This window comes from Mobula birostris, chromosome 13 (genome assembly GCF_030028105.1).
Source record: "Mobula birostris isolate sMobBir1 chromosome 13, sMobBir1.hap1, whole genome shotgun sequence".
NCBI lineage: Eukaryota > Metazoa > Chordata > Chondrichthyes > Myliobatiformes > Myliobatidae > Mobula > Mobula birostris.
Genome location: NC_092382.1, coordinates 2102514 through 2112572, shown reverse-complemented (window position 1 = coordinate 2112572; position 10059 = coordinate 2102514). Strand labels below are relative to the sequence as shown.

Sequence of the window (10059 nt, the reverse complement as noted above, 5' to 3'; positions counted from 1 at the left end):
TTTTTTAAACTGTTTCAAAATGTTTCTGATCTCTCATTTGCATCCACATCCTACTGGTCTGATTCCTCTTCCTTCTCCTCCTGGTAAACTCTAGGTTCCATCTCTTTCAGGAGCCCCAAAGCCCTGACTCAGGCGGATTACTCTTTGGTTTCTGACTCTGCTCCATCAAAGATTCACTCGCTAGCCTGCTGTCAGACTTTAGAGGCACATTGCAACAACCCAGCTGTTTGAGACACAGTCCTTTGAAATGAGTGAAAATGATACAAAACGTTGAAAAGAGCGGGGAAGAAGGAATTTAACCAACTTCATCCAGAGCCCTGAAGGACGTCAAAACCACAGTGAGCTCATTGTCTTATTCAGCCTGGAGAGAAACATGCAGGAAATTCATGCAGGTGTACAGGATGATGAGAGACATTGGTCGTGTGGATAGCCACAGGCTTGTTCCTAGGGCTTTAGTTTTAGATTATGAAGACACGCAGTCCTCTTTTATTGTCATTTAGTAATGCATGCATTAAGAAATGATACAATATTTCTTCCGGTGTGATATCACAAAACACAGGACAGAATAAGACTGAAAAATCTAACAAAATCACATAATTATAACATATAGTTACAACAGTGCAACAATAACATAACTTGATGAAGAACAGTCCATGAGCACAGTAAAAAGTTCAAAGTCTCTCAAATGTCCCACATCTCAGGCAGACGGGAGAAGGAAGAAAAACTTCACCATGCCATGCCCGACCACTATCCGACTCCGAGGCGTCCGAAAATTTCGAGCCTCCCATCGGCTTTCCGACACCGAGGTCCGAGTACTGTATCTATCCGAGCGATTCGACCTCAATCTCGTTCGCCAACAGCAGGCAAAGCCGGGGATTTTGAGGCCTTCCCTCCGGAAGATTCACGATCGCGCAGTAACGACAGCAGCGAACGGGCGTTTCAGAATTTTCTCCAGATGTTCCTGTGTACTTTCACGTCCCTCTCCATCAAATCAGAATTGTCCACGGCCCCTATTTAACGGATACGATATCATTTTTCACCGAAGGGCTGCGCACGCGCGGAGATCTGCACTCTCTCCTTCCGCCGAACCGGCTGAACACGAGGGGGCAAAGTTTTAACTTGTTTGGAAGTAGGTACAGAGCAGATGTCAGAGCTAAATGGTGTGTGTGTGGAATGCACTGCCAGCGACAGTGGTAGAGGCGGATACAATAGGGTCTTTTAAGAGACTCTTCGATATCACATAGATGTTAGATAGTACATGGAGCCTAGAAAAATAGAGGGCTGCATCTAGAGTACAGCACTGCCATTCCGTGTGTCAGTGTGCTGTCTATCGCACAGAAAATGTTGACCAGCTATTTCTGAGACAGATCGGCTCTCCCTCATCACCTCATATACTATAGTCACCGTTGTGCTTTCGTTGCTAACGAGGTTTTGCTGACGGGCCGAGAGAACTCCTCGGTGATATTCATTCCCAAAAACTTGAACCTCTGAACGCTCCCCATTACTTCACCGTTTAGGGATAGTGGGGCTTGTTCGAGACGTCATGCATTTTTGAAGTCGATTACCATTTCTATTGTCTTCTTAGTGCTGGTCGAAGTTTGAGGTTCACCCTCTCTATATGCAGATTCATCAGTGTTTGTGATGAGGCCAGTCACTGTTGTGACCTCTGCGACTATGATGACTGAGTTTGTAGCAGGAGCGGGAGGGCAGTCATGGGCGAAGAGAGAGAGTAGAGACGTGTCTCTGTACACGCCACTGCGGGGCGCCTGTGCTGGAGTTTTGGGGGTTTGATGCGCACTTGCTTAGTTTCCCCGTTCGGGTACGATGACTGAGGAGGTCTAAGTTCCAATTACAGGTTGATGTGCCGAGACTTGTGGAGCTCCTGAACGTCATCTCCAGAAATTCCCCCCAAATTTGCCCGTCTCTGAAGTAAGAGTAATTGGTCTATCATTCCCAGGGTTAATCCAGGTACCCTTCTTGAACAAAATAATGATATTTGTCAGAATCTCCCAACGTCTGATGCTTCGCACCTATTCCTGTGGCCACTGAGGACGCACATGTCATCACCAAAGCCGAGGCAATCTCTTCCCACGCATCCATTAGTATCATGTGCGATATTCCTTTCGGTCTCAGGGTCTTATCTATCCTCATGCTCTTCAAAACCTCCAATGCATCTTCATTCGAAACCTTGACATATTCCAGCATATCAGGCTGTTCACGCTGCCCCCACATTCATCAAGTTTCCTCTGGGATTCCTACTCTGTGGTCTACGGAGTCCTGGCTGAATAGTGCTGGTCCGCGGCATCTGATCTGTCGGGAAACTCTGAATTGGTGAATACTGAAGCAAAGCGTTCATTACCGACTCCACTACCGCCCCCGTCTCCAGGCGCATGTTTCATTCCTCTTGTATCCTTCATCGTCTCTGCACTCACGTCCTCCTGTTCTCCTCCTCGCCAATGCACACTCCTAACACTTATTTCCACAGTTTGGCTCCTTCTTGATGACCTTGTAACTCTCCAGAACCGTCTCTGATGATCTCTGCTTCTTAAGCCTTAAGCATGCTTCTTCCTTCCTCGGGAATGGATATTCCTCATCTCGTCACAGCCGTGACCCCTTCGAGTTAGCGTACTTTCCCCACCTCAGCGGGACAAACCTACCCAGAACGCCAAGCAAGGGCACCTGGAACAACCTGCACATCTCTGTTGGGCATTTCCCTGAACACATCCGTTCCTGGTTTACATCCCCAGGTTCCTGCCTCATAGCGTCATGATGGGTACTCCCCCAAATTAAACACTTCCCAATATTCACTGCTCATATCCTTGTCCATGGCTCTGTAAAGGTTCAGGGAGTTGTCGTCAGTATCACCAAAATACTCGCTAAGCCTCGTATGTCTCAGTTGAGCTTATTCTCTTCAAGCATCGGCTTTCTAAATTATTTCTAAACTTTTCTAAATTAAACAATACTACGTCACTGTTTGCATTCTTTTAGCGCTGCCTCTCTTGTTTATTTATTTATTGTTTATTTCGGTGCTTTTGGACGTATTGCACTGTACACACATTTCACGACATTTACTGGAGACAGTAAACGTGATGCTGGTTGCGATTCTGATGATGGAAATGAGGAGCCAGTAATGATCCATAATATGCGCCGCCATTTACTGAGACCTTATTCGGAGCCGGAAAAGCCGATGCACGTTCGGTACCGGGAATATTTGTCACAGAGGTTATTATAGAGATTTTTAACCTTCAATGTCAAAAAGCAGGGGTTACTTCAATACATTTCGTGCTGCCCTTGTCAATCACGCCCGCACAACGGGCTGCTGAGTTCACTGTGACTGAAGAAGTATGGACAAATTTGGAGTAAGGTGATGGAATCCGTGTGGTCTACAATTAGATTGGGCAAATAACGCAGACTGTGCAGGCCCGCTGTAATGTTCATATAATGTGGGGTTGGTTTCAGGATAAATTGTGAGATCGCTCAGAGCTAACATTTGCTTTGAGAGCTATGGAGCGAGATATCATACAATTAATATCAAATAAAATGAATGTGAAGGCAACAATAGAAGTAGGTACGAGAGAATCTGCAGATGCTGGAAATTCAAGCAACATACATAAAATTCCGGTGGAACGCAGCGTTTTGTGTGTGTTAATATAAGCAGGTGATAGGTCATGACTGGCATTTCAATCCGGAGTGCGTGGAACAGCTTTAAAAACTTTCTGATTGTCTACTTTACTAGACGGTGTTCTGGACTGAGCTTTAAGTATTCTCCGCGGTGCCGAGAGAAACGGCGCCTTGTTTGTTAACTGACTGTAACTAACTCGAGTTATTGTGCAGCCTCTGTGTTTTTTTCACCGGGGTATAGATTAATGTATAAAAGGGCAGCGAGGTCAGAACGCAGGCGAGTGGCTCTCAGTGCGAGCAGTGCGGTGCATTTTGTACAACACCCGAAAATGGCTCTACCAACAATCCGGCATGTGACGATTGTATTTTACCCTATTCTCGCAGCTTTCGGTGTTCCGGGTAAGTCGACACATCCTCTGTCTGAAATGTTAGGGTCGGACTTCTATTAACAGTCATTTCACTGGGTGTTGTTTCCCGGCGAAACCGACCCAGCGCGGAGACACGGCAGACTACCGCTGCTGAACGGTTCGTCTCCGCTCCACACGCTGATGCAGGGTCAAGTTCACTGTCACCCCGACCCCCCATCCCGCCCCCAAAGTTCATCGTAGACGATGCTGCTGAAATTCAGAGAGATCAATCCTCTCCGCTGTTCACCACTGTCAGCGTAAATCTGTTACCGGGATTGTTGCAGATTGAAATGTATTTTGTGACCTAACTTTTGGTGAAGGAGCAGTAGAACAGGACGATTTGTGGGAGCGTTGCGGATTGTACCAACTGCCACCGTAGCTGAATTTTCTCTCTCACTGTCGCTCCCTCTCTCCCTCTCGCACAATCTCTCTTGTTCTGTCTCTCTGTCTCTCTCTCTCTCTCTCTCTCTCTCTCTCTCTCTCTCTCTCTCTCTCTCGCTCACTCACTCTCTCCCTCTCCTTCCCTCCCCCCTTTGTGGATTTCCGATCAAACCTTTCATTAGATGTCTTACCCGAACCAGTTGGGAATTATAGTAAATATAGCTAGCACAAGAATGGGGCGCCCACCTGGAGATTGGAATTAATTTCTCCCTATCGCACCTTTAAGATGATAACGAATGTGATCAAAAATGGCGGATATATCCAAGTGGAAGAACTTATTTATTGATAGACGTTTCTGAAATTATTCGAGTTTAAGCTGGATTGCGTACAAGCGACACTAAACGAGTCAGTGAAGTCCGATTCTGTTCACCGGGTCCTGCGCTCATTCATTGACTAAACGGAGGAAACGAGTGCATCGGTTTCACCCTGGGGCTGATGATCGACAGCGGGCACGGCCCCACTTACTCCGGGCCAGGACCGGCTCAATAATAATGAGTTCCGTTGAGTGGAATCTGTCGACTGCACATCAGCCGATCCTCCTACAGCTGCTGTGTTCAGCTCTGTCACGGCTCTCATTCACTACGGCTGGTGTCTGAATGGCTCTTCGAGGGTAAGAGCCATTGAAATGACGATCCCACGGGTAGGGAAAGTAGGGCGCAGGGGAGGTATGGGAGAAGACGGTGATCTCCCCTATTTTTCTGGGTTGTGAAGGCAAATGAGCAGCAGTGCTGCCCCCTCTCGGTTACATCGCCAAGGTGACATCGAGAGCACGTCACCAGCAACTTAACCAGGAGCACTGCTGCCCCCTCTCGGTTACATCGCCAAGGTGACATCGAGAGCACGTCACCAGCAACTTAACCAGGAGCAGTGCTGCCCCCTCTCGGTTACATCGCCAAGGTGACATCGAGAGCACGTCACCAGCAACTTAACCAGGAGCACTGCTGCCCCCTCTCGGTTACATCGCCAAGGTGACATCGAGAGCACGTCACCAGCAATTTAACCAGGAGCAAATGCGCAGTTCGAATGCAAACTGTTTTAGTTCACTGAATGAGGAGTTTTTATTCTCTCTTGGAACATATTTACCCGGTAATTTTGCCGATCACAGTCGGATTAGTATTTTCACTTTGGATTCCGAGAACGTTTCTCCTCGCCCTGTTTGTAACTCACAATTTGTGACTCTTTCCTTAGCGAACCTATTGACAATGGTAGTCCTCTTCCGAGGGAATTGTGGCCTTTCCAAATGTATATCGCTCTACATGGCTTTCATGGCAATGGCAGATTTCCTGGTGATGATCGTCTGTGTAATTGCGTATCATACCGTCATGTACCAGTTTCCATTCTCCTTCCTGTCCTACACATCCGCCTGTAAGGTCGTCCTGTACTTCAATTCGACCTGCCTGCAAACCTCGGTCTGGTACACTGTCCTGTTCACAGCCGATCGGTTTGTAGCGATCTGTTGTCAGAAGCTTAAAACGAAATATTGCACGGCGAGGACAGCTGTTGCCGGCATTATAACCGTGCCGCTCCTGATGCATTTACAGAACGTCCCGTATCTATTTCAGTATAAACCTGTGCGTATAATTAACGGTATTCAATGGGGCTGTCAGCCGAGCTCATGGTTCATTACGTCTCTTGTGGGCGTCGCATTCTCCTTTCTGCAGAGTATTTTAACGGTTATATTACCTTTTGTTCTGATAACCCTGTTTAACTGTCTGACGGTAAGGCGCATTTTATTAGCCAGTAAAGTGCGCCGCGGACTGCGCGGTCACAGCAGTCAAACACAGAAGGATCCGGAGATGGAGGGCCATCGGAAATCCATCATTTTACTCTTTAGTGTGTCCGGCAGTTTCATTCTGTTGTGGCTGTCGGTCACTGTGATCTTTCAGATCACCCGACTCGCAGGAACCGCGCATTACGACGGCGATTACTCCGACTCTGCCTATGTCGCCATTGAAGCCGGCCACATGATCATGTATCTGAGTTCCTGCACGAACGCCTGCATTTATACAGCGACCCAGGCTAAGTTTAGAGAGGAAATGCGGCTAGTGTTAAAATCTCCTTGGACTTTGTTCTTAATACTGGCTAAAAAACACAGGTAAAGCAAAGCACATGTTCCTAAAGTTCGAAAGTTCATTACCCACTAATTCTGCGCATCGGAAATCTGTCATTGGGTCGCGATGTACATCTGCGTTTTATGTGTTTAACTATAATGTGTCTCGCTATTAAATTGACTTGGAATCAAATATAAATCCATTTCTGTGCAGAAGCGTCCTTGATAGCCGTGACGGCATCAACAATCCTGGTATCCGATCACTCAGTTGATTTCAGTCACTCGTTGCGTTTGACGGCTGCGTTGACACTCAGGGCTCATTTGGCCGCAGGGTAACTCGGGTAAAGGTGGAGTCATCGGAATGACTTTTGCACTGGCAGTGCAGATTCGCTGCGGTCAGCGCTGTGACAGAGCTGCCTTCTTGTAGATTGCAGTGCGGAATCAATATTGCATAGATTCTGCCCCAGCTCGACTATGGCGACCTATGCCAATCCCCAGAGCCATAATCCAGCATGTATCCCTCTCTACCTTTGTTAACCAAGGGTTCTCCAGACACGTTTCCATTATTTTATTATCACCTGCATTCAGCACGTCTGCTGCAGACATAACCACGCCGCACTGGGCGAGAAAAAGAATGTCTTCAGATCTGTGTATGGACGTGCCACTGCTGACATAGGAGAAGACAAAGTTGTTGGCTATCTGTACAATATACACCTCCTCATAATTGTATAAACTTTTACAAGGACCATTCATTTTATTTTTTATTTCAGACAATCAAACTTTTCCTTATAGTTTATCCCCTTCCCCACAGTCCAGGAAACAATCTGGTGAATTTTGATCTACCATAGCTCAGTTCTTACAACATCCTTCCCATGGCGTGGCAATCAGAATTGCACCCATTGCTCTCAGTCTGTTATCACCAGTGCTCCGTATAGCTGTAAGACCGAGTCGGAATTCTTCCACTCAAAGCCTCGGTGAACAATGCAAGAATAACACAATCCACTTCTGCTGTACTGTCCTCCTCCATTCAGAAAGGTATGGCCTGGCATTGCAAGGTTACAACTGAAAACGACCCTCCAAAGGTCTATATTGTCTCCCAGATTTTTATTTCACAACGTGGATCAAGTCATATTTTGTTTCACATACTCTTTTACAAACAACAAAGGATACATCAGCAAATCTACAGCTCGCCGCTTATTGCCGGCGTCCGGGAGGAGAGACAAGCTGGCACATGACCATTCACATCCATTTACCAAGCTAATCCTGTGACTAGTTTGCCAATTCATCTCCGCGTCCCTGTATCTGCCATGGGTGCTTTGTTAGGAACATTACTGAAGGACATCCAAACTCTATCTACCTTCCTGCTTCATTAAATCGTATCCTGCTGTTTTGATATTACCATACATTTGTTTTATTTTACAGTTGGTGGTTAGACCAAAATCTGCACTTGTTTGTACTACTTTGTTTAGGAGGATGCGTAGGTCTTCTGCAGCACTTGCTATTAGGGTGATATCGTCTGCATATCTTATATTGTTGATGTTAACACCTCTAATTTTTATCCCATCTAGGTCTTCTATTTCTCTGAGAATCATTTCACTATAGATATTAAATAATTCCAGTGAGGCAACGCATCCTTGTCTAACTCCTCTTTGAATTTTAGTCCAACTGCTTATTTTATCATACTTTTTTTAACCGTCGCTGTTTGATTCCAATATAAATTTTGAAGCAGTTGTTGGCCCCTTCCGTCAGTGTTTATTTCAGCTAGAGTTGAAAGAATTTTTCATGTTTCACTTTGTCGAATGCTTTAGTGAAATCAATAAAACATAAAAAGACATCACTTTGATATTCAATGGTCCTTTCTGAAAGCATTCATAGTATGAAAATTGCGTTCCTAGTTCCTCTATCGTCAATAAACATATATTGCAGTTTAGAAGTTGCTAGACTTAACTTGTTTTTAATTCGACTCAGAACAAGTCTCAACAAAATCTTTATTATGTGATTCACCAGACTGATTGTTGTATAATTTTCGCAGTCAATAGTTTCAGGAATTTTTGGCAGAGTTATAAATACTGACTTCAAGAGATCGTCAGAGCATACACCAGACTCATATATGACATTAAACAGTTCAAAAAGAATATCTATGCCCAGATCCTCCAGGACTTGTATCATGTCCACTGAAATTTCATCAGGTCCAGTGGCTTTACCATGTTTTATGCTTTTCATTGCTTTAGTTATTTCTTCTTTGGTAATAGGTGGGCCAGGATTAGGGTGTTTAATATCTGGGAGTTCCCCTCTATTACCTTCAAAAAGCTGATCTATATACTGAATCCACCTCTCACATGCTTTATTTGGGTCTGTTAGCATGCATCTGTCTGCTGATCTTATGCATCCTGTAGAGGCGGTTTTCTTAATTAGATTAGATTATGAGGACACGCAGTCCTCTTTTTTGTTATTTAGTAATGCATGCATGAAGAAATGACACAATATTCCTCCGGCGTGATATCACAGAAACATAGGACAGACCAAGACTTAAAAACTAACAAAAAACACATAATTATAATATATAGTTACAACAATGCAACAATACCATAACTTGATGAAGAACAGGCCATGGGCACAGTAAAAAAATTCAAAGTCTCTCGAAAGTCCCACATCTCACGCAGACGGGAGAAGGAAGAAAACTCTCCCTGCCATGCCCGACCACAATCCAACTTTCAGTCGTCCGAAAACTTCGAGCTCCGATCAGCCATCCGACGCCGAGTACTGAGCGCCATCTCTGCCGAATGCTTCGACCTCAGCCTCGGTCACCAGTGGCAGGCAAAGCCGGGGATTTTGGGGCCTTCCCTCCAGAGATTCTCGATACCACAGTAGCAGCGGCAGCGAACCGGGTATTTCAGAAATTTCCAGATGTTCCTCTGTGCCTTCTCACGTCTGTCTCCATCAAATCAGAATTGTGCACGGTACCCGATTTAACAAATATGATATCATTTCACTGGAGAGCTGTGTGCGCCGCATCACGTCGCCATCTTCTCCTTCTGCCTGAAATTAATTCCTCCCGAAATTAATTACAGTAATTTCCTTAATTTTCTTGTGCATTTCTTTGCTGTTGTTAATATGGCTTTCTACTTCATTGCATTTTTGAATCAGCCATTCATCCTTTGCAATATTGCACAATTGTCTGGTCTATCTGTCTAGCTCTCTGTGTTCCACTTCCTTATTCTTCACTAACCTCCTTTGTTCCATCAGATCCAGAATTTCTTGAGGTATCCTCCTCTTGTTGGTGTGTTGGATTTCTTGTACTGGGATTATCTCCTCTGCTGATTGCTGTATAGCATATTTAATTCCATCCCAAGCTGTTTTGAATTGTTGCTTAGCTATGCTACCATTTTTAAGTTCTCCCAACATATACTTTTTTCTCTTTTTTCCAAGTTTTAGTTTCTTTAATTTTGTTTTAATGGTAGTTACTACTGGATGGTGATCTGAACCACAGTCTACTCCTGGGTAGGTTTTAGAATATGTGATATTATTTCTAAAGCCTTC

General features: G+C 45.0%; 1 protein-coding gene across 1 annotated transcript in view; it reads left to right on the top strand.

Annotated features, from left to right (window-relative positions):
• Positions 1-10059, top strand: part of LOC140208213 (uncharacterized) — a 106601-nt gene that overhangs the window by 66799 nt on the left and 29743 nt on the right. The window lies entirely within an intron of this gene.